Source organism: Dendrobates tinctorius, unplaced genomic scaffold (genome assembly GCF_039654945.1).
Source record: "Dendrobates tinctorius isolate UK_male_01 unplaced genomic scaffold, ASM3965494v1 ptg000060l, whole genome shotgun sequence".
NCBI classification, from domain to species: domain Eukaryota; kingdom Metazoa; phylum Chordata; class Amphibia; order Anura; family Dendrobatidae; genus Dendrobates; species Dendrobates tinctorius.
Genome location: NW_027361728.1, coordinates 38,047,457 through 38,075,422, shown reverse-complemented (window position 1 = coordinate 38,075,422; position 27,966 = coordinate 38,047,457).

Sequence of the window (27,966 nt, the reverse complement as noted above, 5' to 3'; positions counted from 1 at the left end):
TAACATTTTTTTTCACATGTGGTGTGTAATATTTACCTTCTGGTGAGCATTGTTTCCCGGAGGAACGACAGGGCTTGTGCGTACTTGTACTTGCTCCTGCGTCCTCCAGATCCACTCGGGGCCCGCATCTCTTTATTGAACTCCTTCTTGAAACGATCCCTCACAGACCGCCACCGATTCACAATTCTGTTCCCTGAAACGAGAAAGGAGTGGTTAGTATACAACATCAGTGTTTCACAAACTCCAGTCCTCATGGTCCTCAGGGGTCATGTTTTCAGGATTTCCATAGTAAATAGAAATCCTGAACACATGATCCGTGGGGACCACGAGGACTGGAGTTCGGGAAACACTGGTTTACATCAAGCAACCGTTACTGTATATACTTACGCTCTTTAATCTGGGCCCGAGCTTCGAGGTCCTCCCAGCGGCCCACAAGGAGAGAACAGATTTCCTCCCAGAGTCGTCGGGTAATGATCAGGTCAGCGTGGCGGCGGTCAGCCATATTCCAGAGCGGCTCCCTTTCTCTGACGAGATCGATGAGGCGGTCCACATCAATCCCTCCATCCTCACCGTCAGAGTCGGGAGCACGCTGTGAAGGCTGTTAAAGAAAAAGACAAAAATAACATAATTAGCCTCCACAAAAGAAATGAAATAAAAAGTGCAAAAAAACAAAGCAAAAATATTTATACTTACACGCTGGTGACCGCCGCGTTGCTGTCGCCGACGACCCTGGGAGGCACTGCGAGGACCTCTTGGCCGAGCACCAGATTGGGAAGACTAGAGAAGAAAACAAAAAATGTTATGTCTTTGGATGTAGGCATTTGTTTGCTGTGTGTGGTCTGCAGAACATTGTTTTCTATGTGTTGTGTGTAGTGTGATGTTGTGTTTCTGCGTTTGATGCAAAAAACTTACGAATTGTGAGCCCACTCCAGGTGTCTGTCCACCCCTTCCTTCTTCTTCTGGGAGCTCCTCTTCATCTTGTGATTCCTGTTTTGAAATAAAAGGCAATGAATAGACATATATTGCAGAGATGATGGATTTTGGAAATAAAAACTTACCGTCAAACGCTGACGATGCGAGGGAGGGCTCCCAGAAGATGTGCTGTCCTGTTGATGGCCAGACTCCATGGCTGTGGGTATTGCTGCTGCCAGTGATGCCATTTCTGCTGCTGCTGCTGCTGCTGCATCTCTTTGGCGGCTGTTGAATAAAGAGAAACAAAGGGCCAATGAATATCTTGATATTCCATGGCCCTAGTTTGGAGGAATGGGGGATTTGATAATTACCGTCTCTCATCTGCTTCTGGACTCCCCTCCCGTTCAGCATGCTGCTCCATTTGGGGTGGTGCTGATGGTGCTGCTGCTGCAGATGTCTGCTGCCTTCTCCTGCTCCTGGTTCTTGGCTTGGGTGGCATGTTGGGTGTGGCTGAGGGTCCCATTGTCTTGCTTTTATATATCTCCTGGGGCAGAGCTACTGAGCATGCTCAGACCAAAAAAACCGGATCCGGCCACCGGATCCGGCTTTCGCCGGATCCGGCGCATTGCGGCGCTCATAGGCTTTCATTGTGTGAAAAAGCCGGACGCGCCGGATCCGGCGGGTACGGCTTTTTCGCCGGAGACAAAAAACGTTACAGTAGACGTTTTTTCCAGACGTCGGATCGCGACACATTGCGACACATTGCCGGATCCGGCAAAAACCGGATGAAACGCATGGCCATCCGGCGCGATCCGGCGCAAATGCAAGTCAATGGGGGGGAAACCGGATCCGGCATTGCATTTCGCCGGATCCGGTTTCTGTCAAAAGCGCCGGATCGCGCCTGACGGCGAAAACCTGATGTGTGAAAGAGGCCTTAGACATTTAACCACCATGCACTTGCAAGCGTGGACGGACTACCAAACCTCACGTACCACATGTGCAACTGCTCCCAAAGAAGGTAGTCAGCAATGCTACATTGTTTCCCCCACTGTAAGCCCACCGGTTAGCACACCACCAGCAGCAAATGTTGAGGTGTCGTCGCAAGGCCAAAGCAGTCAGGGAATCACAATGTTATATCAACAAAAGACTGAATCTAGGCCATCAGAAAGAACACCAACTCCATCACCATCATCAACCCTCTCTCAGTCCGCCATGTCCACCGCTAGTTCCACCATATGCAGCTCTCAAGTCCAGCTCACCCTACCAGAGACTATGAGTAGGACAAGAAAGTACTCATCCTCTCATCCGCGTACACTGGTTTTGAATTCCCACATTGCCAAACTAATCTCATTAGAGATGATGCCCTATCGCTTGGTTGAAAGGGCAGCTTTCCGCAAACTCATGGCCTACGCAGTACCACGCAATGACCTACCCAATCGCGACTTCTTTTCTCGCAAAGCCATCCCAGCCCTCCACCTTCATGTGAAAGACCGCATTGTCCATGCACTCAAGCAATCAGTGAGTGGAAAGGTGCACCTCACAACTGATGCATGGTCCAGTAGGCATGGCCAGGGCCGTTATGTGTCCATCACTGCGCACTGGGTTAATGTGGTGGATGCAGGGTCCACAGGGGACAGCGGTGGTGGGACAGTGCTGCCTAGCCCACGTTATAGGAAACAGTTGGCTGTAGGCGTTTGACCCTCCTCCTCTTCCAGAAGCGAAAGCTCGTCCACAGAGCGCAGTCGCACGAGCACTCCATCCGTAGCTGCCAGTGTTGCACACAAGGTGTCCCCCTATCAATCAGCTAGTGGAAAGCGTCAGCAGGCTGTGTTGAAGATGATGTGTTGAGCGACAGACACACCGCGGAGGTACTGGCCGACTACTTTCAGCGACAAACTGAGTCATGGCTGGGCAGTCTACATCTTGAGGCAGGCAAGGTAGTTAGTGATAACGGCCGGAATTTTGTAGCAGCCATAGCCCTTTCAAAACTCAGACACATACCTTGCTTGGCTCACACCTTGAACCTGGTGGTGCAGTCCTTCCTCAATAATTATCCAGAGTTAACAAGCCTGCTCCATAAGGTTCGAAGACCGTGCTCGCACATCCGCCGGTCGCCGGTACTCTCCAGTCATAAGCAGAAGCTGCAGCGATTGCTCCACCTTCCCAAGCACCGCCTAATTAACGACGTTGCAACAAGGTGGAGCTCCACCCTGTACATGGTTGAGCGGCTGTGCGAACAGAGGCAGGCCGTAATGCATTTGTGGGAGGTTCCCCGGCAGGCACTTTGAGGGCAGACATGGAGTTGACAGGTGTGCAGTGGTCGAAGCTGAAAGACCTCTGTAAAGTCCTTCAGTGTTTTGAGGAATGCACACGGCTGGGAAGCGCAGATGATGCCATCATAAGCATGAGCATCCCACTTACTGTATGCGTCTGCTCATGCAAACTTTGACGCACATTAAGGAGCAGGCGTCTGCAGCCGAGGTTGATGAGGAGGAAGAGGAGGAGGGAAGCCTTGATGACAGTCAGCCATTGTCTGCTCCGGGACCTCTCCTGGACGAGGTGGAGGAAGAAGAGGAGGAGGAGGATGATGAAGGGGATGATTATTTAGGGGAGGAGGATGCATTTCGTGGGGCAAGAGAAAATGTTGGCATGGCAAGGTCTGGTACAGGGTTTGTGCGTGACTGGAGGGATGTGGATTTGCCAGAAAGTGCTCCTCCACCCAGCACTCGCAGTGCATCATTGACACCGGGAACATTGGCCCACATGTCAGATTATGCCTTGCAGATCCTAAAAAGGGACCCCCGCATTGCCAAAATGATGAATGATGATGACTACTGGTTGGCCAGCATCCTGGATCCACGCTATAAAGGCAAATTCCAAAACATAATGCCACAGGAGAACCTTGACCTAATATTGGCTAACAAACAAGCAACTCTGGTAAACCGGTTGGTTGAGGCATTCCCAGCACACAGCAGCAGTGATGGCTCTCACACGAGCCGTAGGGGCCGGGGGCAGCTTGGAAGAGGTGTTCGTGGTGCACACATCAGAAGTGGCATTGGAGACAGGAGTTTCATGACCATGTTGTGGACTGATTTTTCAAGTACCGCTCACATGACAGGAGACAGCAGTTGTCAACTATGGTTACAAACTACTTCTCGTCCCATATCGATATTCTCCCTCACAGGTCATTCCCATTTGACTATTGGGCCGCTAAACTGGACACCTGGCCTGAGTCGGCACAATATGCCTTACAGGAGCTTGCTTTCCCAGCTACAAGTGTGCTATCGGAAAGAGTCTTCAGTGCAGCTGGGTCAATCCTGACAGAAGAAAGGACCCGTCTGTTGACCCAAAATGTGGATGATCTAACCTTCATTAAAATGAACCATGCATGGGTTTCCAAGGATTTTGTCCCACCTTACCCTGATGACACATAGGTTGCCAGAAAAATGGCTTGCTTTGGTCCTCCTCTTCCTCGGACTTGACCAATTTCGCCTTTTGCAGCAGTTGAATGTCCCACATCAACATATGCCATTTTGTAAACCTCCCTAACTGGGCTGCCTCCCCCCCATGGCCGGGTCACCACCTAGCGCACGCAACCGTGCGAGTGCCGTTGCCCTGGATAGGTGGGTAGGCCGACTCTTGGGCGCGGTCACTGGCACAGGGTCCCTCATAGAGTGTGCCCCCCCTTGCTTGGGCAGGGTCACAGCATTTGCAATGTTTACCTTTCCCTGCTCCTCCGCTGTGTAGTCTGGGCTGTCAAATCCTTCACTGGGACTGCCACTACAAATTTATTGAACTGATAGATGATGGTTAAGACGTAGCTATGACCTGTCCCGCTAGCTGGGCTCTAGCTTCAGATGATCAATGACTTCCATTTCTTATGGACATGGACTCACAATGACATGCAGTGGTGATTTATCATCAGCTTTCACAGTTTTCCTACTCACAGACGTGTGACATTCCGGTGCACATTTTTAAATGTGCGCTCTCATGCCAATCCCATAGAATCGCCTACGGCCTGTGGCTTCTGTCTTTTGCACTCCAAAGTTACGTGACAGATCATGATAGGCAGTGAGCACCATGTTTACATCTCTCCCTGTGATAAAAATTTGATAGAGATGAGTAACGGTGATGGGATCAACGGTACTGCGATACAGCAACACTTTCTTCACAAAGAAATGTTTTCGCTGTCTCCACACACAAATTAATTGAGGGTCAGCATCGCCTCTGAGAATTGTGACGGAAGTTTTTCCCTTGATTAGTAATTCCTAGATTTCTGCAATCACTAGACTTTATGTCAGTAATTGTATGCATCTCATTTCCTATTTTGATTAGGCGGATTAGAAACTTTGTAGTTAGTAATGTAGGGATTCGCTCTGGTATGCAATAGCCGGGCGGCAGTAACGAGGCAACACACAGGCATAAAGTCCAATTCCAGTGGTTTTAATGTCACTCAGTAACCAGCAGCTTAACAAAACATAAGGAAAACCAAACACATACTACAGCTTGGAGAACCACTGGTCCCAGACTCACTCCTTGCACGGGACGGGCGTAACTAAGCGGCTGCCAGGTCCTGCGGCATCCGCCAGGTGCCATTCCCGGGGTTCTTCCGAGTCTTGCTGCTATAGTCCTGCAGCACGTAAATCCTGTACACAAGTTTCAGGCTGAGTCCACACAAGTTCCTGTATCGTCCAGAAACACACTCACACTGTGGCAATTACCAACCTCCATTACATAGGGCCTAACCCCTCCCACCAGTGAGGTAGACACCACATGGGCTGATCACATGACCCTGACATCATCGCAGGTCCCGTCTTTAGGGAAAAACCCGGCCAAACATTAATCTGCTGGGAGAAACATATCTTCCATCCAGTAAAACACCCTTTACTGTGCCACAGTAAATAAAACTCCGCTAAGGACAGCTGATGACATTGATGCCAAATTGACCCAATAAGTTTATCATCTTCTGGTGTTGGAATTGTTTAGGGCAGGCAGCAGATTTTTGGTTGTTTTTCATCAATGACAATATTTAGGAAACTGCCCCAACAATGATGTACTATTACTGCTGTGCCGATCGCGATTCTTGATTTTCAAGCACCAGTTTTATAACATTGATATATCGTAAACTGTGACCGAGAAAAGTTGGGACAAAAGCAGGAGGTAATTTCTGCGTAGTTAGCAGTTATTTTTAAATGTGGTAATTCTAGAAAAGTAGTCAGTCATGGCCTGGTGCTTTTCATATAGTCACACAACTCCTGAGTGAAAAATAATATTCTTACATCAGCCCGATTAGAAGATACAGTGAAATATTCCAAAGTTAATCACAAAGAATGTCATTAGTTTTTGTTTTATGGGGAACCTGTCAGCAGCTTTAGGTTCCTTTGCACTTCTTTTATTCCAATCTTTGCTTCCATAACAAAGTAATCAATTATTCATTTTTTTTGCAAATTGTGATGCTGGCTAGTCAATTTTCACAGACAAGATGCGAGACAGGGGAGTAAAGGAGCTCGGGGTCCAATGCCTGGAGTGTACGTCAAAGGAAATGGGACTAGACAAATGAATAGTCAAATGGTAATGTCAAAGGTCAGGCAGCAAAATCAGTTAATAGCAGAGCACAGAGCTCAAGGAACACACAAGACTGAGCAAAGCTTCGATTAGCAATGGTCTGACCATTATAGGTGACATCTGATGAGAATGGAGGAGGCTAAGCAGGGCATCTGGACAATCCTTAATTTACATGGTGTAGCCTGGCATGCCCCAGCCCTCGCTTTGGCAACCGAGCTAACCCATTCACAAAACTAACAGCCCAGCATGTCACTCACTGTGTCCCTAGGACAATGTCTTGCAGAATTGTGATACAGATAAGGCGCAAGTGCAGAAAGCTTGTCCCTCCACTTACAGCTTTCAGTCCTCTTTGCATCTTTCCCCTGCAGTGTAATGGCCCCAACATAGCCCTCAAAACAGTATAATGGCCCCATACAGCCTTCCATAAAGTATACTGGGCACCTCAAAGCCTTCCATATATTATAATGGAACTACATTACCCTCCACATAAAATAATGGCCTCCACATAGCCTTTCATGTAATATAATGAATATAATGGCTTCCACATAACCTTCCATATAGTATAATGGGCCCTACATAGCCTTCCATATAATATAATGGCCTCTATATAGCCTGCCATATAATATAATGAATATCATGGCCCCCACATAACCTTCCATATAATATAATGGCCTCCACATAGCCTTCCATATAATAAATGGGCCACATTGTCCTTGATTAAAATATATAAATAAATAAATAAATAAATAAATAAATAAAAGCTCTGCACTGCTCGACACAGTTTTGTAGTGACATAATCGCACCTGCTGCTCTGAGAGGTTAGCCTCCTCTATTATTGCTTTCAACTGTTTCGGCATCCAGGATACCGGTACTGTTACAAGTGCGATACCAAGCAGTGGGTGTTGTCACCGCTAGTACCGCACCCCCGACTCACGGGCTGCATAGCCATTAGTGGTACGCCACTGGTGGCAAGCTGACACTTTAAATGATACCATATTAAGTTTGGGGTCCACTAGAGGCGTTGTTCCCTCATTTTATTTTGTATTTTGGTATATTCATTATACTCTGACTGATGTCTGGATTGTAATATTTGTAATATTTGACCTATTTAGGTCTGATGTTTATAATTGTTTAAATATAAAATTTAATAAAAATTTACCTTTAAAAAAAATGATAACATTTTGGGGAAATTAAAACTTTATGATCAATTTTTTATTTTAATTTTTAATGAGTGGTGGTGGCCAAATAAACCTGCAGTTCTTTGCAGGATAATTTCACTCCTTCCTCAATGCCAAGTAAGAAGAAAAGCCACAAATAAACATGGCAAAATAGAGCTAAATTATAGAAAAATAATACAATGCAATGATAAAAACATAAAGCAAAATGGTCTAAATCCAGTTGTGTCCATAAGAGGTTAGAAGCCCATTCCATGTATAAGGCATTGTCTGTAGGTGATTGTGAGGTCACGGAATGTTGTGCCGGTGACATAAAAGGAACTGCCGAGCGGAACTCTCCTTTGAGGGTTACAGTTGGTGGAGTGTGAGTATGCTTTTATTATCTCCTGATTTATGTCCTATCCTATCCCTTGTGTCTGTGACTTCCCCTCCTCATTTCCATCATTCTCTAATAATATTTGAATTTTTATTTTGCTAATGAGCAAAATGTGTAATTTATGCAACCGGCCTTCTGTCTTTGTATCCACCATTCATATGTGGGTACAATACAGAGCAATGTATAGATTAGCCTTAATTAAGAATCTATATATATAATTGTCTTATCATGTCTGTCTGTAACCGAAATCCTGCATCGCTGATGGGTCGCGGCAGTTGGGCAGTGACCAATCAGCGACAGTCGCTTAGTCGTCGCGGCAACACGGTCGCATCGCTTATTGTACAGCCACATTACAGCTGTTAAAGGCATCACTGCTGCGTCGCTCATTACACAGGCACAGTCCTATACATATACAATACATTAGGTAAGAGCAGAACAGTGACAGCAGCTCTGGGTGTAACTGGAGTACAATACATTAGGTAACAGCAGAACAGTGACAGCAGATCTGGGTGTAACTGGAGTACAATACATTAGGTAACAGTAGAACAGTGACTGCAGCTCTGGCTGTAACACGAGTATAATACATTAGTTAAGAGCATAACAGTGACTGCAGCTCTGGGAGTAGCTGGAGTACAATACATTAGGTAACAGCAGAACAGTGACTGCAGATCTGGGTGTAACTGAAGCACAATACATTAGGTAAGAGCAGAAAAGTGACTGCAGCTCTGGGTGTAACTGGAGTACAATACATTAGGTAAGATCTGAACAGTGACTGCAGATCTCGGTGTAACTGGAGTACAATACATTAGGTAACAGCAGAACAGTGACTGCAGCTCTGGGTGTAACTGGAGTACAATACATTAGGTAACAGCAGAATAGTGACTGCAGCTCTGGGTGTAACTTGAGTGCAATACATTTGGTAAGATCTGAACAGTGACTGCAGCTCTGGCTGTAACACGAGTATAATACATTAGGTAAGAGCAGAACGGTGACTGCAGCTCTGGGTGTAACTGGACTACAATACATTAGGTAAAAGCAGAACAGTGACTGCAGATCTGGGTGTAACTGGAGTACAATACATTAGGTAACAGCAGAACAGTGACTGCAGATCTGGGTGTAACTGGAGTACACTACATTAGGTAACAGCAGAATAGTGACTGCAGCTCTGGTTGTAACTGGAGTACAATATATTAGGTAACAGCAGAACAGTGACAGCAGCTCCGGGTGTAACAGGAGTATAATACACTAGATGGTGGCCCGATTCTATCGCATCGGGTATTTTAGAGTCTCTGTTAAAATAAAAAATAGTTATATACTCACCTTCCGATGGACCCCGGACTCTTTCCCTCCTCTCACCACGCGCCCGGCATCTTCCGGTTCCACTAATGCTTAGCGAGAAGGGCTGAAGATGACGTCACTCTCGCGAGAGCGCGACGTCATCAGCGGTGTTTCGCGCAAACCATTACTGGAACCGGAAGATGACGGGAGCGTGGAGAGGAGAGAAAGAGTCCGGGGGCAATCAGAAGGTGAATATAGCACTATTTTTTATTTTAACAGAGACTCTAGAATACCCGATGCGATAGAATCGGGCCACCATCTAGTATATCATAACTGCCATAAATCTTTATCTATTAACATTTTTAATCACAGTCATATAATATTTAGATGGTCTAAGGGGTAAACTTTATCCTTGAAGAGAGTGTCAAGTTGGTGTAGGGAGACTTATAGGCAATAAAATGCTTCCCCAGGAATTTAAAAATGCAAGTGGTTTGTCCAGAGGAAGAGGACAGGAGCTCTAGTGCCAACCATTGGACATATCTTTTCACTGATGAGAAGCAAAAAATCCCAAACTTTGTCTGCAAAAAAAGTTTCTGATTTTGTTTACTATCCTAAGTCATGTGACGAAGTCCTTTAGAGGGTCTATCTTGACTTTTAGGATTTCTACCTCCAGTGGGTGGCACTAGAGCTCCTATCCTCTTCCTCTCTGAAGAAGTTATTTCCTTGATATGTCAATAATTACATTGATATCTCTTGTGTAAAGTTTTGGTATAAGGGAAGGAACCGAAGAGGGTTGTACAAGATTTTAAATATATTGTCTCATTTCTTATAAAAACAGCACCACACCTGTCTGTCGGTTGCGTCTTGTATTACAGCTCAGCTCTACTCACTTCTATGGAGCTGAGTTGCAAAAACAACACATAACCTGTGGATAGCTGGGGGGTTTTTTTGGAAGAAATTAGTTATGTTTTTCTAATTCGGTACAGTCCCTTAAAGGACAATTTCATGTAAACTGGATTGGTTGCAGGTTTTTGTCACTTACGACAGTTACTGTTGCTACTGGTGATTAGTAATCCAAGGCAAGTGATGACATCGCACGGTGACATCACAGTAACTGCTGAGGGGGACAATCACTAGAGGGCTGCAGTTGGCAGTTTAGTGTAAGTCAACTTTGCATTTGCCTCTATATGTCCTTTATTATGTTCTGTTACTTTCTTTCTTATCTGTAGGTATTAACCCTGTAAGTTCAGAATATCTCTTCCCCTTATAGATTTTCATTCCCTTATTTAAAAGTGAATCTTTATTTAGTTAATGATCTGAGGTGTCAGTAACCGACTGATCCCCCTTCATTTCTTCACCGATATCAGACCAGGAATGAAATTTGACGTCAACTGTAATTCTTTTTTTCCTATCATTTCAGGATTTTGTTGTTTGAGAGAGAGAGAGTTGTTTGTGAGAGGAATAAGGTAAATTCTTACTTTTCCTAAATCTATAATTTCTCTGATAGACTGGGGTCATTTGATGGCATAGAGTCATCTTCCATGTCACTCATAATATTCTGCAACTTCTCTCCCCATAGAGAGAAGCTCCATGTGAGTGAGGAGAATGGCAGATGACTCTGTGTTACCATCGAGCATTAGCCTTAGGGAAGAATCAGACAGTCGTAAAACTTGGACGAAGATCACAACGCAATGCTCGGACTGGCCTTCATCTCTCCTGACACGAGCATGACAGCTGTATAAAAACACACGCTGTCACGCTCGGGTCAAGAAAATCACTGGTCAGTCCAAGCATTGTGTTGCGATCCTCCTCTGAGTAATACAGCCGTCTGACTCTTCTCTAAGGCCAAGTTCAGGCATGGCAGAATTATAGTTTTGAAATTTTCATTAATAAGAGTAATTCATCCAACGCTATGCCACAAAAATATATTTTTATGTAACATGGAGACCCAAATAAAATTTAGCGCCTTTTGGCTTTTTTTTTACCCCAGCCAGGACACTTTTCAAAAATGTTGGTACGGCCTAGTCGTTGGTAAGGGAAGGACAAGGTCCAACAGAATAGTTATAATATGCAACAAAAAGTGTTATAAAAGGGGCAAACTCCACCCAAAGTCCAGTGTTTGGGGTTTTATTTGGAGGGTTTGCCATGTTGGCTTGCGGAGTCATTACTGGCTTATGTGTCCCAGTTTTGGCTACAGTAATATTCATAAGTATAAGTCGGTGTCTCTATTCTATAACTACTCTCTATATCTGAATATAAAAACTGTCTAGTGACCTTTGATGATCTTCTGTTATCAGCCATGAAGCAGGTGACATCAATTCTCATTGTCTTCTTACTCTTTAATAGGAGGAAGTTAGCGGAGGAGGAAGAGGAGGAGGAGGAAGTGGAGGAAGAGGCGTAAGAGGAGGAGGAGGAAGTGGAGACGGAAGAGGAGGGGGAAGAGGAGGAGTAAGAGGAGGAGGAGGAAGCGGAGAAGGAAGAGGCGGAGGAGGAGAAAGAAGAAGAGCAAGAGGAAGAGGAGAAGGAGGAAGAGGAGGAGGAGGAAGAGAAGGAAGAGGAGTAAGAGGAGGAGGAGGAAGTGGAGACGGAAGAGGAGGGGGAAGAGGAGGAGTAAGAGGAGGAGGAGGAAGCGGAGAAGGAAGAGGCGGAGGAGGAGAAAGAAAAAGAGCAAGAGGAAGAGGAGAAGGAGGAAGAGGAGGAGGAAGCGGAGGAAGAGGAGTAAGAGGAGGAGGAGGAGGAAGTGGAGACGGAAGAGGAGGGGGAAGAGGAGGAGGAGGAAGAGGAGAAGGAAGAGGAGGAGGAGAAAGAAGAAGAGCAAGAGGAAGAGGAGAAGGAGGAACATCTGGATAAGATGTATGTATCTGATATAACTGTGATTATTCATTTTCCCATATTCTCCCTTTAATAATTCACAGAGATATCTGCACTTGTTATATTAAGGTTCAACACTATCATTTCTCTTCCTACCGTTTTGGTGAATGTGTAATATTATCAATTTTTTAATTGTTTTTTCTTTAACAGATTGATACACAAAATGGAGAACGCAAAGTGAGTATTCGGGTATTTATCTTATTCCATCTTCCTACCACATTCATATATGAGTGGTATGTGCCATCAATATGGAGGACTCCATAATGATGGCATCATGGCAATACCGCTCTCACTCATGGGCATTTACAATGTTTCCATATGAAGTATACAGTTGTGGCCAAAAGTATTGACACCCCTGCAATTCTGTCAGATAATACTTAATTTCTTCCTGAAAATGATTGCAAACACAAATTCTTTGTTATTATTATCTTCATTTAATTTGTCTTAAATGAAAAAAACACAAAAAGAATTGTCCTAAAGCCAAATTGGATATAATTCTACACCAAACATAAAAAAGAGGGTGGACAAAAGAATTGGCACTGATCGAAAAATCATGTGCTGCTTCTCTAATTTGTGTAATTAACAGCACCTGTAACTTACCTGTGGCACCTAACAGGTGTTGGCAATAACTAAATCACACTTGCAGCCAGTTGACATGGATTAAATTTGACTCAACCTCTGTCCTGTGTCCTTGTGTGTACCACATTGAGCATGGAGAAGAGAAATAAGACCAAAGAACTGTCTGAGGACTTGAGAAACCAAATTGTGAGGAAGCATGAGCAATCTCAAGGCTACAAGTCCATTTCCAAAGACCTGAATGATCCTGTGTCTACCGTGCGCAGTGTCATCAAGAAGTTTAAAGCCCATGGCACTGTGGCTAACCTCCCTAGATGTGGATGGAAAAGAAAAATTGACAAGAGATTTCAATGGCAGGATTGTGCGGATGTTGGATAAAGAACCTCGACTAACATCCAAACAAGTTCAAGCTGCCCTGCAGTCCGAGGATACAACAGTGTCAACCCATACTATCCGTCGGCGTCTGAATGAAAAGGGACTGTATGGTAGGAGACCCAGAAAGACCCCACTTCTTACCCCGAGACATAAAAAAGCCAGGCTGGAGTTTGCCTAAACTTACCTGAAAAAGCCTAAAACGTTTTGGAAGAATGTTCTCTGGTCAAATGAGACAAAAGTAGAGCTTTTTGGGCAAAGGCATCAACATAGAGTTTACAGGAGAAAAAAAGAGGCATTCAAAGAAAAGAACACGGTCCCTACAGTCAAACATGGCGGAGGTTCCCTGATGTTTTGGGGTTGCTTTGCTGCCTCTGGCACTGGACTGCTTGACCGTGTGCACGGCATTATGAAGTCTGAAGACTACCAAAAAATTTTGTAGCATAATGTAGGGCCCAGTGTGAGAAAGCTGGGTCTCCCTCAGAGGTCATGGGTCTTCCAGCAGGACAATGACCCAAAACACACTTCAAAAAGCACTAGAAAATGGTTTGAGAGAAAGCACTGGAGACTTCTAAGGTGGCCAGCAATGAGTCCAGACCTGAATCCCATAGAACACCTGTGGAGAGATCTAAAAATGGCAGTTTGGAGAAGGCACCCTTCAAATATCAGGGACCTGGAGCAGTTTACCAAAGAAGAATGGTCTAAAATTCCAGCAGAGCATAGTGAGAAACTCATTGATGGTTACCGAAAGCGGTTGGTCGCAGTTATTTTGGCTAAAGGTTGTGCAACCAAGTATTAGGCTGAGGGTGCCAATACTTTTGTCTGGCCCATTTTTCGAGTTTTGTGTGAAATGATCAATGTTTTGCTTTTTGCTTCATTCTCTTTTGTGTTTTTTCATTTAAGACAAATTAAATGAAGATAATAATGCCAAAGAATTTGTGATTGCAATCATTTTCAGGAAGAAACTGAGTATTATCTGACAGAATTGCAGGGGTGTCAATACTTTTGGCAACAACTGTACATTACTTTCACTAATAGAGACTTTAGACCCCGTTGTATTCTTCATATGGTTACTCATCCTATTCCCCCATAGGATAAGAATGAGGTCATGAAAAAATTACAGTACTGCCAAAAATTTACCCGAACTCCTGACCAACCAAATATGGTCTTAGAGTCCTAGATTAAAGGACAATCATAGTTTGCACTACAACCGATCTCAACATAGATCTATATAGATTCTAGAGGTGATTTCCATGCTGTTAAGAGACAAGAGATATAGATTTTTCTACTCTTTATATGAGCCATGGTGTTACAGGGATAGTCCGAAATACAAAGTGATTTTCATTCTATATCCCTATCTATTTAATGCCAAAATTGAAGTTATTTTCTAATATACTTTAATTAAAAATTCCATATCCTTCCCTAACTACACGATCCTACTGCTTTTCTTTCTTTTTTCTTACTTTCTTTTTGATGACGCTTCATTTGAAAATCCCAGTGCATGCTTGGATACTCAAATAAACCTTCATCAGGAGGCAGAGGCTGCAGTCACTGTCCCAGTCATTGCCCTGTTACTGAAATTAAGTGTTAGCAGTGACCTTCATTTTTGGGGCTGGGCTAGTCCTGTGCGAAGTGCACAAAGACAGTGCACTTACTAGCCGGCGCAACTCAGTAGTAATGAGCCGGCAACAGATCAGAGCGCACTGTCAGTTCACCTTTTAAGATGAATACTTGGCTTGTAGAGAAGAGCACCAGCCGCCCACAAGTTATGCCTTTAAATGCTGGGAAATTGTCTTACAATGTGCAGTGACAGTGCGCTCTGCTCTGTTGCCCGCAAGAGAGCGCACTGTTTTGTGAACATCACGGCTGATAACTTTTAACTGTAGGCTTCCAAAGTATCAATTCTTTTAATCGGAACTTTATTTTTTCATTTCAGCTGCTTTGGATACACTGAAACAATTGCATCATTTAATGAAATGCCACTGCCGTAAGTATCTGGTATAATCATGGTCGACAATTTTCAATGATTTAGTCCTCAGTACCTTTTAACTATGAGACATAGATACAATCAGAGGTGTAACTTGAACTTCTTGGGCTTCAATGCAAATTATTCAACAGGGCCCCTCAGCTTCTATAACCATTTGTAATAGTGATAAATATATATGTGGAAGATGAGGGTGTCCCAATGCATGTGAGGAGATCACACATGGCAGACACGGAGGCCTCCAGTAGACCCCTAGCTGCAATGTCAATCAACACCTTGTGATCGCTTTGCGTGGGGACTGATGGCCATACAAAGTAGCAGTCGCCGTTTTAAAGACCTTTTTAATACTGCTATCATACTTCACAGCAGCATTTAAAGGGTTAAACTTATGCTATCACGGTTATCCCAAATAAGGCTGAAAGTATTAAAGCTCATCCATTATAATATAACAAAACCCAAAACAAAATGGACTAGAAGCAGTTCACAAAAAATATATGAATTTTATTGTGCAAATATAAAAAATGAAAACAAGATCATACATACAGTCATATGTTAAAGTTTGGGCACACCTATTAATGTTAACCTTTTTTCTTTATAACAATTTTGGTTTTAGCAACAGCTATTTCAGTTTCATATATCTAATAACTGATGGACTCAGTTATATTTCTGGATTCAAATGAGGTTTATTGTACTAACAGAAAATGTGCAATCTGCATTTTAACAAAATTTGACCGGTGCAAAAGTATGGTCACCTCAACATAAAAGTGACATTAATATTTCGGAGATCCTCCTTTTGCAAAAATAACAGCCTCTAGTCGCTTCCTGTAGCTATTAATGAGTTCCTGGATCCTGGATGAAGGTATTTGTGACCATTCCTGTTTACAAAACAATTCCAGTTCAGTTAAGTTTGATGGTCGCCGAGCATGGACAGCCCGCTTCAAATCATCCCACAGATGTTCAATGATATTCAGGTCTGGGGACTGGGATGGCCATTTCAGAACATTGTAATTGTTCCTCTGCATGAATGCCTGAGTAGATTTGGAGCGGTGTTTTGGATCATTGTCTTGCTGAAATATCCATCCCCTGCGTAACTTCAACTTCGTCACTGATTCTTGCACATTATTGTCAAGAATCTGCTGATACTGAGTTGAATCCATGCGACCCTCAACTTTAACAAGATTCCCGGTGCCAGCATTGACCACACAGCCCCAAAGCACGATGGAACCTCCACCAAATTTTACTGTGGGTAGCAAGTGTTTTTCTTGGAATGCTGTGTTTTTTAGCCTCCATGCATAACGCCTTTTTGTATGACCAAACAACTCAATCTTTGTTTCATCAGTCCACAGGACCTCCTTCCAAAATGTAACTGGCTTGTCCAAATGTGCTTTTGCATACCTCAGGTGACTCTGTGGTGTGCTTCCAGAAACGGCTTCTTTCGCATCACTCTCCCATACAGCTTCTCCTTGTGCAAAGTGCGCTGTATTGTTGACCGATGCACAGTGACACCATCTGCAGAAAGATGATGCTGCAGGTCTTTGGAGGTGGTCTGTGGATTGTCCTTGACTGTTCTCACCATTCTTCTTCTCTGCCTTTCTGATATTTTTCTTGGCCTGCCACTTCTGGGCTTAACAAGAACTGTACCTGTGTTCTTCCATTTCCTTACTATGTTCCTCACAGTGGAAACTGACAGGTTAAATCTCTGAGACAACTTTTTGTATCCTTCCCCTGAAAAGCTATGTTGAATAATCTTTGTTTTCAGATCATTTGAGAGTTGTTTTGAGGAGCCCATGATGCCACTCTTCATAGGAGAATCAAATAGGAGAACTACTTGCAAGTGGCCACCTAAAATACCTTTTCTCATGATTTGATACACCTGGCTTGAAGTTCAAAGCTCAATGAGGTTACAAAACCAATTTAGTGCTTCAGGAAGTCAGTAAAAAGTAGTTAGGAGTGTTCAAATCAAGAAAATGATAAGGGTGCCCATACTTTTGCACCGGTCAAATTTTGTTTAAATGCAGATTGCACATTTTCTGTTAGTACAATAAACCTCATTTGAATCCAGAAATATAACTGAGTCCATCAGTTATTAGATATATGAAACTGAAATAGCTGTTGCAAAAACCAAAATTGTTATAAAGAAAAAAGGTTAACATTAATAGGTGTGCCCAAACTTTAACATATGACTGTAAATAATTAATAATATAGTATATAAGGGAGTCAGCAAACACCTAGACACCACATACAGAAAGGTCTGGTAATAAAGTGGCAATATAATAGAAATCACATATACCAATCAATATGGCCGTATGAGTACACAAGAGGTATTAAATAACATGCAAAAATGTAATAACCACCCAAAAAAGAGGGGAATAATAAAGTGCAAAAGAGAAAAATAACTAATCAGTGGTCATATAAAGTGCCACAGTGCATATATTAGTGATCCAAAACCGGATCTACAAAGAATTGACCACAGAGAAATTATAATCCCATACCTAATGAGTAGAGTTGAGCGACTTTGGTCGGATCGGGTTTCATGAAACAAAATTTGTTTCAGATGAAACTGGTCCGACTAGGGCAAAAAAACTGAAACCTGACCCCAATGCAAATCAATGGGGAATGTCATCCGCCCAATGCTGACTTTTATTTCCCATTGACTTGCATTGGGGTCGGGTTTCAGATGAAACTCCGACTTTTTTTGTCCTAGTCGGACCAGTTTCATCTGAAACAAATTTTGTTTTATGAAACCCGATCCGACCAAAATCGCTCAACTCTACTAATGAGACCACTGCTGCCATTAGCCAGACTGCCAAGGAGGGTAAAAGGGACTAAATAAACTGTAGTGAAGCAAAAAATAAACCAATCTTACTGTGATGTGGGCTGAGGGAACCCCAACGCGCGTTTCGCTACTTGCTTCTTTGGGGCACCCCCCCGCCCTGTGGGGTGCCAGCTATGTAACAGAGCCATCACTGGTGGTTCAGGGGCAGACTTTACTTTTGAGCCCATTCCATAGAAAGATAGTGCGCCCTCAATAAGGGGCTAATCGGAACTCTTCATTCAGCATATCTTACCCCAGTCTTTATATAACCCTGTGTTAACTGGATGTAAAAGTAGATTATATATGATTTACATGATTTATTTTGTGTCCAATAGTGATAAAGATGACAGTGAGGACGAATACTCTTGGAATAGTGAGGATTTTACTTTCAGTAGGTAAGTGGAGAGTGTGAAATTAAATATATATTGGGGATATACACATACAATATGGAACATTATATACTTATAGTTATGGCACTTTCAGTCATTTGTTATAAAACATGGCTGCATATATGTCTATGAATATGCAATGATAACTGATGGAGGAGCTAAAAACAAAAGACCAGTGAGGTCAGGTCCTTTGTTCATGAGCATTTCTGTACCATCTACAAAGTTGTTCTCCATCTCTATCCCTCAATTCTATAAAATTCCTTCCAGGCATGCAATATACTTTTTTTTTCTTACTTCGTTTTTGATGACGCTTTGTTTGAAAATCACCGTGCATGCTGGAATACTCAGACAAAACATCACCAGGGGGCAGAAGCTGCGGTCACTGCCCCATTCTCTGCACTATCCCTGAAACTAAGCATTAGCAGTGACATTCTATATAGGGGTTTGACTATTCACTGTGCAGTGTGCACTGTGCGCTGCATGCAAAGACTGCGCATTCTCACCAGATCAGATCAGTAGTAATGAGCCAGCAACAGACTGGCGCACTGTCAGTTCACCTTTTTAGATAAATACCTGCCTTGTAGAGATGAGCACCAACTGATCAGAAGTTACACCTTTAAATGTTGGCAAATCGTCTTACAATGTGCAGTGACAGTGCGCTCTGCTCTGTTGCCGGCGAGATAAAGCACTGCTTTGTGCACATCACGGCTGATAACTTTTATCTGTAGGCTTCCTAAGTATCAATTCTTCTAATCAACAGGGCCCCTCAGCTACTATAACCATTTGTAATAGTGATGAATATATATGTGGCAGATGAGGGTGTCCCAATGCATGTGAGGAGATCACACATGGCAGACACAGAGGCCTCCGGTAGACCGCTAGCTGCAATGTCAATCAATCAGCACCCTACGATCGCTTTGCGTGGGGGTTGATGGCCAAACAAAGTGGCAGTCACCATTTTAAAGACCATTTTAATACTGCTATCAAATATCACAGCAGAATTTAAAGGGTTAAACTGATGCTATCATGGCTATTTCCAATTGTATCAGGTACTGTGGGTGCCAGCAATGTAACAGAGCCATCACTGGTGGTGCAGGGGGCAGACTTTACTTCTGAGTCCGCTCCATATAGAGATAGTGAACCCTCAATAAGGGGTTAATCTGGACTCTTCATTCAGCATATCTTACCCCAGTCTTTATATAACCCTGTGTTATCTGGATGTCAAAGTAGATTATATATGATTTACATGACTTATTTTATGTGTCCAATAGTGATAAAGATGAGAGTGAGGAGGAATACTCGTGGAATAGTGATGATTTTACTTTCAGTAGGTAAGTGGAGAGTGTGACACTAAATATATATTGGGGGATATATACATACAATATGGAACATTGTATACTTATAGTTATGGCACTTTCAGTCATTTCGTATAAAACATGGCTGCATATATGTCTATGAATATGCAATGATAACTGATGGAGGAGCCAAAAGCAAAAGACCAGTGAGGTCAGTTCCTTTGTTCATGAGCATTTCTGTACCATCTACAAAGTTGTTCTCCATTTCTATCCCTCAATTCTATAAAATTACTTCCAGGCGTGCGACATATTTTTTTTCTTCCTTTTTGATGACGCTTTGTTTGAAAATCCCAGTGCGTGATGGGATACTCAGAAAAAACATCATCAGGTGGCAGAAGCTGCAGTCACTGCCCCAGCCTCTGCATTATCCCTGAAACGAAGCATTAGCAGTGACTTTCATACTAGGAGTTTGACTATTCACTGTGCAATGTGCACTGTGCGCTGCACGCAAAGACTGCACATTCTCACCAGATCAGATCAGTAGTAATAAGCCGGCAACAGATCAGAGTGCACTGTCAGTTCACTTTTTTAGATGAATACCTGGCTTGTAGAGAGGAGCACCAACTGCCCACAAGTTACTCCTTTAAATGCTGGGAAATTGTCTTACAATGTGCAGAGACAGTGCGCTCTGCTCTGTTGCCGGTGAGAGAGAACACTGCTTTGTGCACATCACGGCTGATAACTTTTATCTGTAGGCTTTCTAAGTATCAATTCTTCTAATCAACAGGGCCCCTTGGCTATTCGCTTTGCGTGGGGGTCGATGGCCATACAAAGTGACATTTGTCATTTTAAAGCCCTTTTTATAACTGCTATCATACTTCACAGCAGCATATAAAGATGTAACTGATGTGATCACGGCTAGCTCCTGTTGCATCAGGTACTGTTGGATGCCACTGGCGGTTCAGGGGGCAGACTTTACTCTTGAGCCCGCTCCATACAGAGATAGTGCGCCCTCAACAAGCGGTTAATCGGGACTCTTCATTCAGGATATCCTACCACAGTCTGTATATAACCCTGTGTTATCTGGATGTCAAATTAGATTATATATGATTTACATGACTTATTTTATGTGTCCAATAGTGAAGAAAATGACAGTGAGAAATGGAGTGTGATTGGGTAAGTGGAGAGTGTGACACTAAATATGTTTTGGGGATATATACATACAATATAGAACATTATATACTTATATTTATGGCACTTTCAGTCATTTGGTATAAAACATGGATGCATATATGTCTATGTATGTAACAAGGGGTACTGGGGTGGTAGTCCGGACCATGCTCACCCACTAAACACAGTCTGTAGACACCCCGGCCCCTTTTACATGAAACACAGGACTGATACAGCCTTTCCCCGAAGAGTTACCTTCTCTTTCTTTTGTCTCAGCAGTCCAGGCAGTTAAGAGACTGGGGATACATCTTTACTCCAACAAGGAAAACGTAACTTTTTATTGAACAATGATGAAGGATGGACAAAAAGAGAATTTTAGCATTGGCTTCCTGCTCTCTCCCTGACATTTGCTGTAGTCGCATGCACAACGGCCGCAGCAGCTGAGGTTCGCAGTTGTCCAATCGCTGGAATCTGGGCGCCTGAGACCCCTTCAGCGAAGGCCCTCCTCAAAGTCCTGGAGGCCTGTGTTGTAGTCCTTCAGTCTTTCAGTCTCTAAGAGCCTTTGATCTGGGGCAACATATCTTTCCAGTTCGGGAGTCTGGAAATGCCCCTTCTGCACTATACATCTGCCCTTGTGGATCTGGGCAGTTGTCCCTGAAGCAGCAGCTTTCTCCCGCCTTTCTGCTGCTGCTGCTTCTGGCCCAGCCCATAATGTTAACTGTTGACTGTCCCTAACTCATATACATCCATTTAAAGGGGAACATCCCAGTACAATATCATACATAATACATTATAATACAAATACAGCATAAAATTACAAGACATAAAATATAGTGCACGGGGGGACACATAGGAGAAGGAGAAGGCGTAACTGAGGAGACCAGCCACCTATTACATGTATATGCAATGATAACTGATGGAGGAGCCAAAAGCAAAAGGCCAGTTGCTTTGTTTATGAGCATTTCTGTACCATCTACAAAGTTGTTCTCCATTTCTATCCCTCCCTTCTATAAAATTGATTGCAGGCATGCAACATCTTTTTTTTTCTTAATTCCTTTTTGATGACTCTTTGTTTGAAAATCCCAGGGATACTCAGACAAAACTTCATCAGGAGGCAGAAACTGTGGTTACTGCTCCAGCCTCTGCACTATCCCTGAAATGAACAATTAGCAGTGACCTTCATTTTAGGGGCTTGGCTATTCACTGTGCAATGTGCACTGTGTACTGCGCGCAAAGACTGCGCATCCTCACCAGACTGTAGTAATGAGCCGGCAACAGATCAGAGCGCACCGTCAGTTCACTTTGTAAGATGAATACTTGTCTAGTAGAGAGGAGTACCAACCACCCTCAAGTTACGCTTTTAAAGGGAATCTGTCACCAGGTTCAATTTAGTGTCACCTCTGCATTATACAAGTACTTTTGATATCCCTTCACTCCTCACCAATAATATATAAATTTCGTTTTTATTCCTCGAGCGGTGTATGTAAATATGCTCAGTCTAGTCTGATGGGCGGGGCTTATTGTCCATCTCCACCACCCATCCACTGCTTGCTGTATGTATTCTTTTCTGTGAATATCACAGATCGCTTAGAGTTACCGCGTGTACACATTCAAATGGCCTCTCGCGTGTGCACAATATGCTTTGCCCAAATATACTTCCAGGCCATAGAACGCAATCACTTATGCCCTATGTGGTGTAGTAACCACTGTTTCCACTAGGGGACGCTGTGTGGATGTCCCAAGAGAGAGGATGAGTGGCAGAATCCTGAAGGATGCTTATGTATCTCAAGGTGGGTGGCCTTGAGATGGAGACTTATGTATATGTGTGGATCAGCAATGACATTGCTGAGGTGTTGCTTCAATGTGTCAGGGAGAAGTCTCCAGGTAACTAGAGAGATGGGTGGACCTGGTTACCTACAAACCCACCCAGGGGGTGTGTTTAAAGAACACTGTTGTAAAGAGTTTGTAAATGCTTGAAGGACCTGTGATGAGGTCAGACTCATGTGACCCGTTGGGCGGGGTTATGAACCATATAATGTGGCCAGGGTAGGTCACAGGTGGTGAATGCTGGGACCTGGTTGGTCCAGTGTGAAAGGCCCTGTCTGAGAGAGAGATGGGGGTGTCTTTCTGACAGCAGGGAATGCTGTGTTGAATGGCTGCACGTACCTGGGAATTCCCTGGAGGGAATGGATGTCTGCCGCATGGTGAAGGAACTGTGAGCTGACCCTGACGGGGTGAGACATCTGAGGCTAAAGAGCCTGTGTATGATAACCTGTGACCACAGGCTTAGCAGAGTGAAGCTCTGTCACGGACGCTATGCTGTAATGTGAAGTTTATGTGGCTGCTGTGGGTTTATGATGGAGGAATAAACCGCTTGGACTATGTTATGGTTTATGAAAACCTGGTGCCGGATGTGTTTTATTCGCTGCCTAGCGAGGATCCTCTAACTGAATGACTGTGCTACCTCACAATTGGTGGAGAAATGCTATGGGCAGTGTTGTAGCCTTGTTGCTGGGAGCAACGGAAGAGGACTGCAAAATTTCGATTGCTAAGAGCAACGGTTTCCAAAGGCACATGGTGCAGTGCTGGCAATGCTGAGCGGGGAGAGCCGGTCAGTGGAAGAGACTTATAGGACACCTCTGCTGTAGAGGGGTCCAAGAACCTGCGCGGCCAGCAGGTGACAGTCGTGAAAGCCATGTTGTACTGACCGGGGTCAGTGAGAAAGAGACTGGTGATTGCTGTAAGGTGCCTCTGTGGAGAAGAGTTATCCGAGGACCTGTGTGACTGACACAGGTAACGGGCAGGTGTTCGTGTTGCACTGACCAGGGTCAGTGATAAAGACTGTGTACCTGGAGGGTTCAGTGATCAAGGTCCTAGAGGGTCAGTGTTGGGAGGTTCTGGAAGAAGAATCGGATCCCTGGAGCACGTGGTATGACCTTGGACGTGGTGAGGCGTGAGTGTTGGGCAGTCTCAGGTGGAGACGGATGTCCTGAATAGCACCCGCTAAGCCCCTGGACCTGGTGAGGCCGGTGTGTTGGGAAACCCTGGGAGGAGGGTCGGCTCCCTGAATAGCACCCGGCGCACCCTGTGTGTTGGACGGTCTCAGGCGGAGACGGTACGTCCTGAATAGCACACAGACAGGACACGTGAGTTTTTTGTGTGGTGTTTTTTTTTTCTTCTTTTCTCAATTCAGCCTGCGGTGGCTCAGTGGGAGTCAAGAAGGGGACAAGCGGCTTCCGGTAACTCAGCGGCGTTGTGAAGAGGACACCAGCCGCTGTGTGTGAACAGCAGCCGGTGGTGTCGGAGATCGGTGACAGCAGGAGCTGTGGTGGTGCCAACAAGGACTTGTGTGGTATCGTAAGAGACAAACTGTGTTGTGTGAACTGTGGTCTGTGAAGACCGGTATAACGGACATGGGGAAATCCCAAAAGGGGGCGGTGGCCCAAATCGGGGTGGTAGCACAAAAGGGGTGGAGTCACAGAAGGGGGCGGTGACCCAAATTGAGGTGGTAACCCAAAAAGAAGTGGAGTCCCAGAGGGGGGCGGTAACCCAAATTGGGGTGGTAACCCAAATAGGGGTGGAGTCCCGGGAGGGGGCGGTGACCCAAATTGGGGTGGTTCAGGAAATGGCAGCACTGGTTGCCTCACTGGGTATGTCTGGGGAACCACAGTGTGTCTGTATGAGTTTTGAGGAGTGCGATATGTATTTTCCGGATAATGACGGGCCACAGGTGTGTACCATGATGCTGTACCGGGAAGGAGTCACTGGTAGACTGGACTCAGAGAGTCAGGTGACTCTGACAGGAACTTCTCTCGTTTTATCTCTGACCGAGAAAAGCACCAGGGTTCGCTGTAAACATGGGGTCACAGTGAACTATGCAGTAGACAGAGTAATGTTCGAGGGGACCAAAGGTGGTAAGTGCCAAGGGAGTGGGATACCACGTGACTTAGTCTATGCTTTGGAGAGGGGCCGGGACTTTGTGTTGTTTGATGATGTATGGTCGAATGAGGGAGACGTTTCAACTGTTGGATTAACAGACGTTGAGATGGTGACGCCTCCTAAAATGGACAGGTCTGATGTAGAAGTGACTGGAAGAAGGGGTACATCTGCCCAACTGACAGACCTGATGTCTCGTGACATGACGGATGGTGGGCTGGGAGATGAGACGACTGGGCTAGACACATTGGTGGTGGACGCTAACTGGAGGGTTCACTCGTCTGGTGGGACTGACCCAGTGGTACCCTTTGACAATATAATTAAAGAGGTAGTGGTGAGACACGTGCTGGCCAAAAGAGAACAGGATCGTGAGATACAGCTGATAAAGGAATAGATAAAGGACAGTGGAAGGACATCTCGAACAAGAAAGAGTCCTGAGACAAATGGCCAAGCACAGAGTTGAGGAGCTCGAGAAAGAAGTCTTGGAGCTCAAAGAAACTGTAAGTGGTCTTCTGCAGGAGAAGAACTTTGACAGTAATGAACAGCAGCCGGGTCCGACTGGTGGTCGAACAGAGCTGCTGGTGCCCGTCTTGGCAGACGGTCATGAAGAGATGAGATCTCGTGAAGTTGGGGAGCTAAGAACTGAAGAAGACAGTCACCCGATCGGGTCAACTGTAGTGAGGGAAGTGTCCGTGGTAAAGCCAGAGCCTCCTGGCCAGGAAGAGAGCAAGGCCTCGACCTTCAAGTTTGTGATTGATGTACCAAAAGACATGCAAGAGGCCTGTGCTGAGGAAGGTATGCATGAGGCTTTCAAAGAGGCGGTCAAAGCGTGTAAGGTGCACTGGGCACCTGAGACTCGGCAGTTGGTGATAATGTCAGCCAGGGAAGACACAGCAAAGTGGGTGGCTGTCCTGAAAAACATGCATCTGCAGTGTCTCCATGTCAAACAGTTGGTTAGACGGAGTAATATGAAAGCTGCTCGACGCCTAGAATTAGCAAGAGAGGCTATGGATTGGTTGGGTTTGCGGAAAGAGGTAGCTCCGGTTCCCAAAGGTCTGATAGGGAGAATCATTGTAAGATTTGGGAAGGTAATGCAAGACCTTATAAATAGCTCCGGTGTGGTGAGGGTGAGGATCCCTCCCAATGATGAAGACCAGGTATCCAGTGAAGAGGGTAGGATTCCCGTCCTGATGGTTGGCTCCGTGGAAAGCCTGAGAAAGGCCTGAGAAAGCCTGAGAAACTTTCAGATGCTCTTGGAGTATCGAGTGGGGTACCTGCAAGAGATTGAGCAATTGAGGCTGGACCATCGGCGAATCACTAAAGAGGTTCAGAACACCAAGTGGCGGCCGCCATCAACCCGAGATGTAAGGACCCGAAGGGTTCCGCCTAGAAGTGACAGGGCAGATGGCCGAAGAATGTCAGCAAGTGGTAGTTCGACTGGCAGAATGATGGTGAGAGTTCGTAGTTCCTGTGAGACCCTGAATGAGTCAGACTCAGGCCAGACAGTAGGCCCAACTAAGACTGATGACCGTACCAACGGGGGGAGCTGGTCGGGGAACGGAACTTACAGGGAGAGGAATGTGGTGACTAGACAGTGTCTGATGACACAGACAGACTGTAACTGGAGGGCCAAAGATCAGGGCCGATATTCTGACTGCTGGGGGCGGAGGAGGCCTAACGTAGAGATGAGGCCGTATGATAGATGGAGACGGTTCTCTCGACCTGTGGGACAAGGTGTAATGAGTGCCCGGTCTCGAGAGCCTGATGTAATGTTGTGTGTTCAATCCCACAAGTTTGAACAAAGGGGGAGGTATGTGGTGTAGTAACCACTGTGTCCACTAGGGGGCGCTGTGTGGATGTCCGAAGAGAAAGGATGAGTGGCAGAAACCTGAAGGATGGTTATGTATCTCAAGGTGGGTGGCCTTGAGATGGAGACTTATGGATGTGTGTGGATCAGCAATGACATTGCTGAGGTGTTGCTTCAATGTGTCAGAGAGAAGTCTCCAGGTAACTAGAGAGATGTGCAGGCCTGGTTACCTACAAACCCACCCAGGGGGTGTGTTTAAAGAACACTGTTATAAAGAGTGTGTAAATGCTTGAAGGACCTGTGATGAGGTCAGACTCATGCGACCCGGTGGGTGGGGCTATGAACCATATAATGTGGCCAGGGTAGGTCACAGGTGGTGAATGCTGGGACCTGGTTGGTCCAGTGTGGAAGGCCCTGTCTGAGAGAGAGATGGGGCATTTTCCTAACAGCAGGGAACGCTGTGTTGAATGGCTGCACGTGCCTGGAAATTCCCTGAAGGGATTGGACGTCTGCCGCATGGTGAAGGAACCGTGAGCTGATCCTGATGGGGTGAGACATCTGAGGCTAAAGAGCCTGTGTATGACAAGCTGTGACCACAGGCTTAGCAGAGTGAAGCTCTGTCATGGACGCCATGCTGTAATGTGAAGTTTATGTGGCTGCTGTGGGATTATGATGGAGGAATAAACCGCATGGACTATGTTATGGTTTATGAAAACCCAGTAGTGTCGGATGTGTTTTATTCGCTGCCTAGCGAGGATCCCCTAACTGAATGACAGCGCTACCTCACACCACGCATGCGCAACATTGTTTTTCGGCTATTCCCACAGTTGGGCAAAGCATACTGCGCACACGCGAGAGGCCATTTGAATGAGCATGCGTGATAACTGTACGCGATCTGTGATATTCACAGAAAAGAATACGTACATCAAGCAGAGGAGGGGGAGTGGAGACGGAAATTAAGTCCCGCCCATCGGATATAACCCTGTGTCATCTGGATGTCAAAGTAGATTATATATGGTTTACATGACTTATTTTATTGTCCAATAGTGAGGAAGATGAGAGTGAGGAGGAACAGGAGGAAACATCTTGGGGGAGTGAGGATTGGAGTGTGATTGGGTAAGTGGAGAATGTGAGACTAAATATATATTGGGGGATATACACATACAATGTGGAACATTATATACTCATAGTTATGGCACTTTCAGTCATGTGGTATGAAACATGGCTGCATATATGTCTATGTATATGCAATGATAACTGATGGAGGAGCTGTCAGATCCTTTGTTCATGAGCATTTCTGTACCATCTACAAAGTTGTTCTCCATTTCTATCCTTCAATTCTATAAAATTCCTTTCAGGCGTGCAACATCTTTTATTTTTTTCTCTCTTTCCTTTTGATGACGCTTTGTTTGAAAATCCCAGTGCGTGCTGGGATATTTAAACAA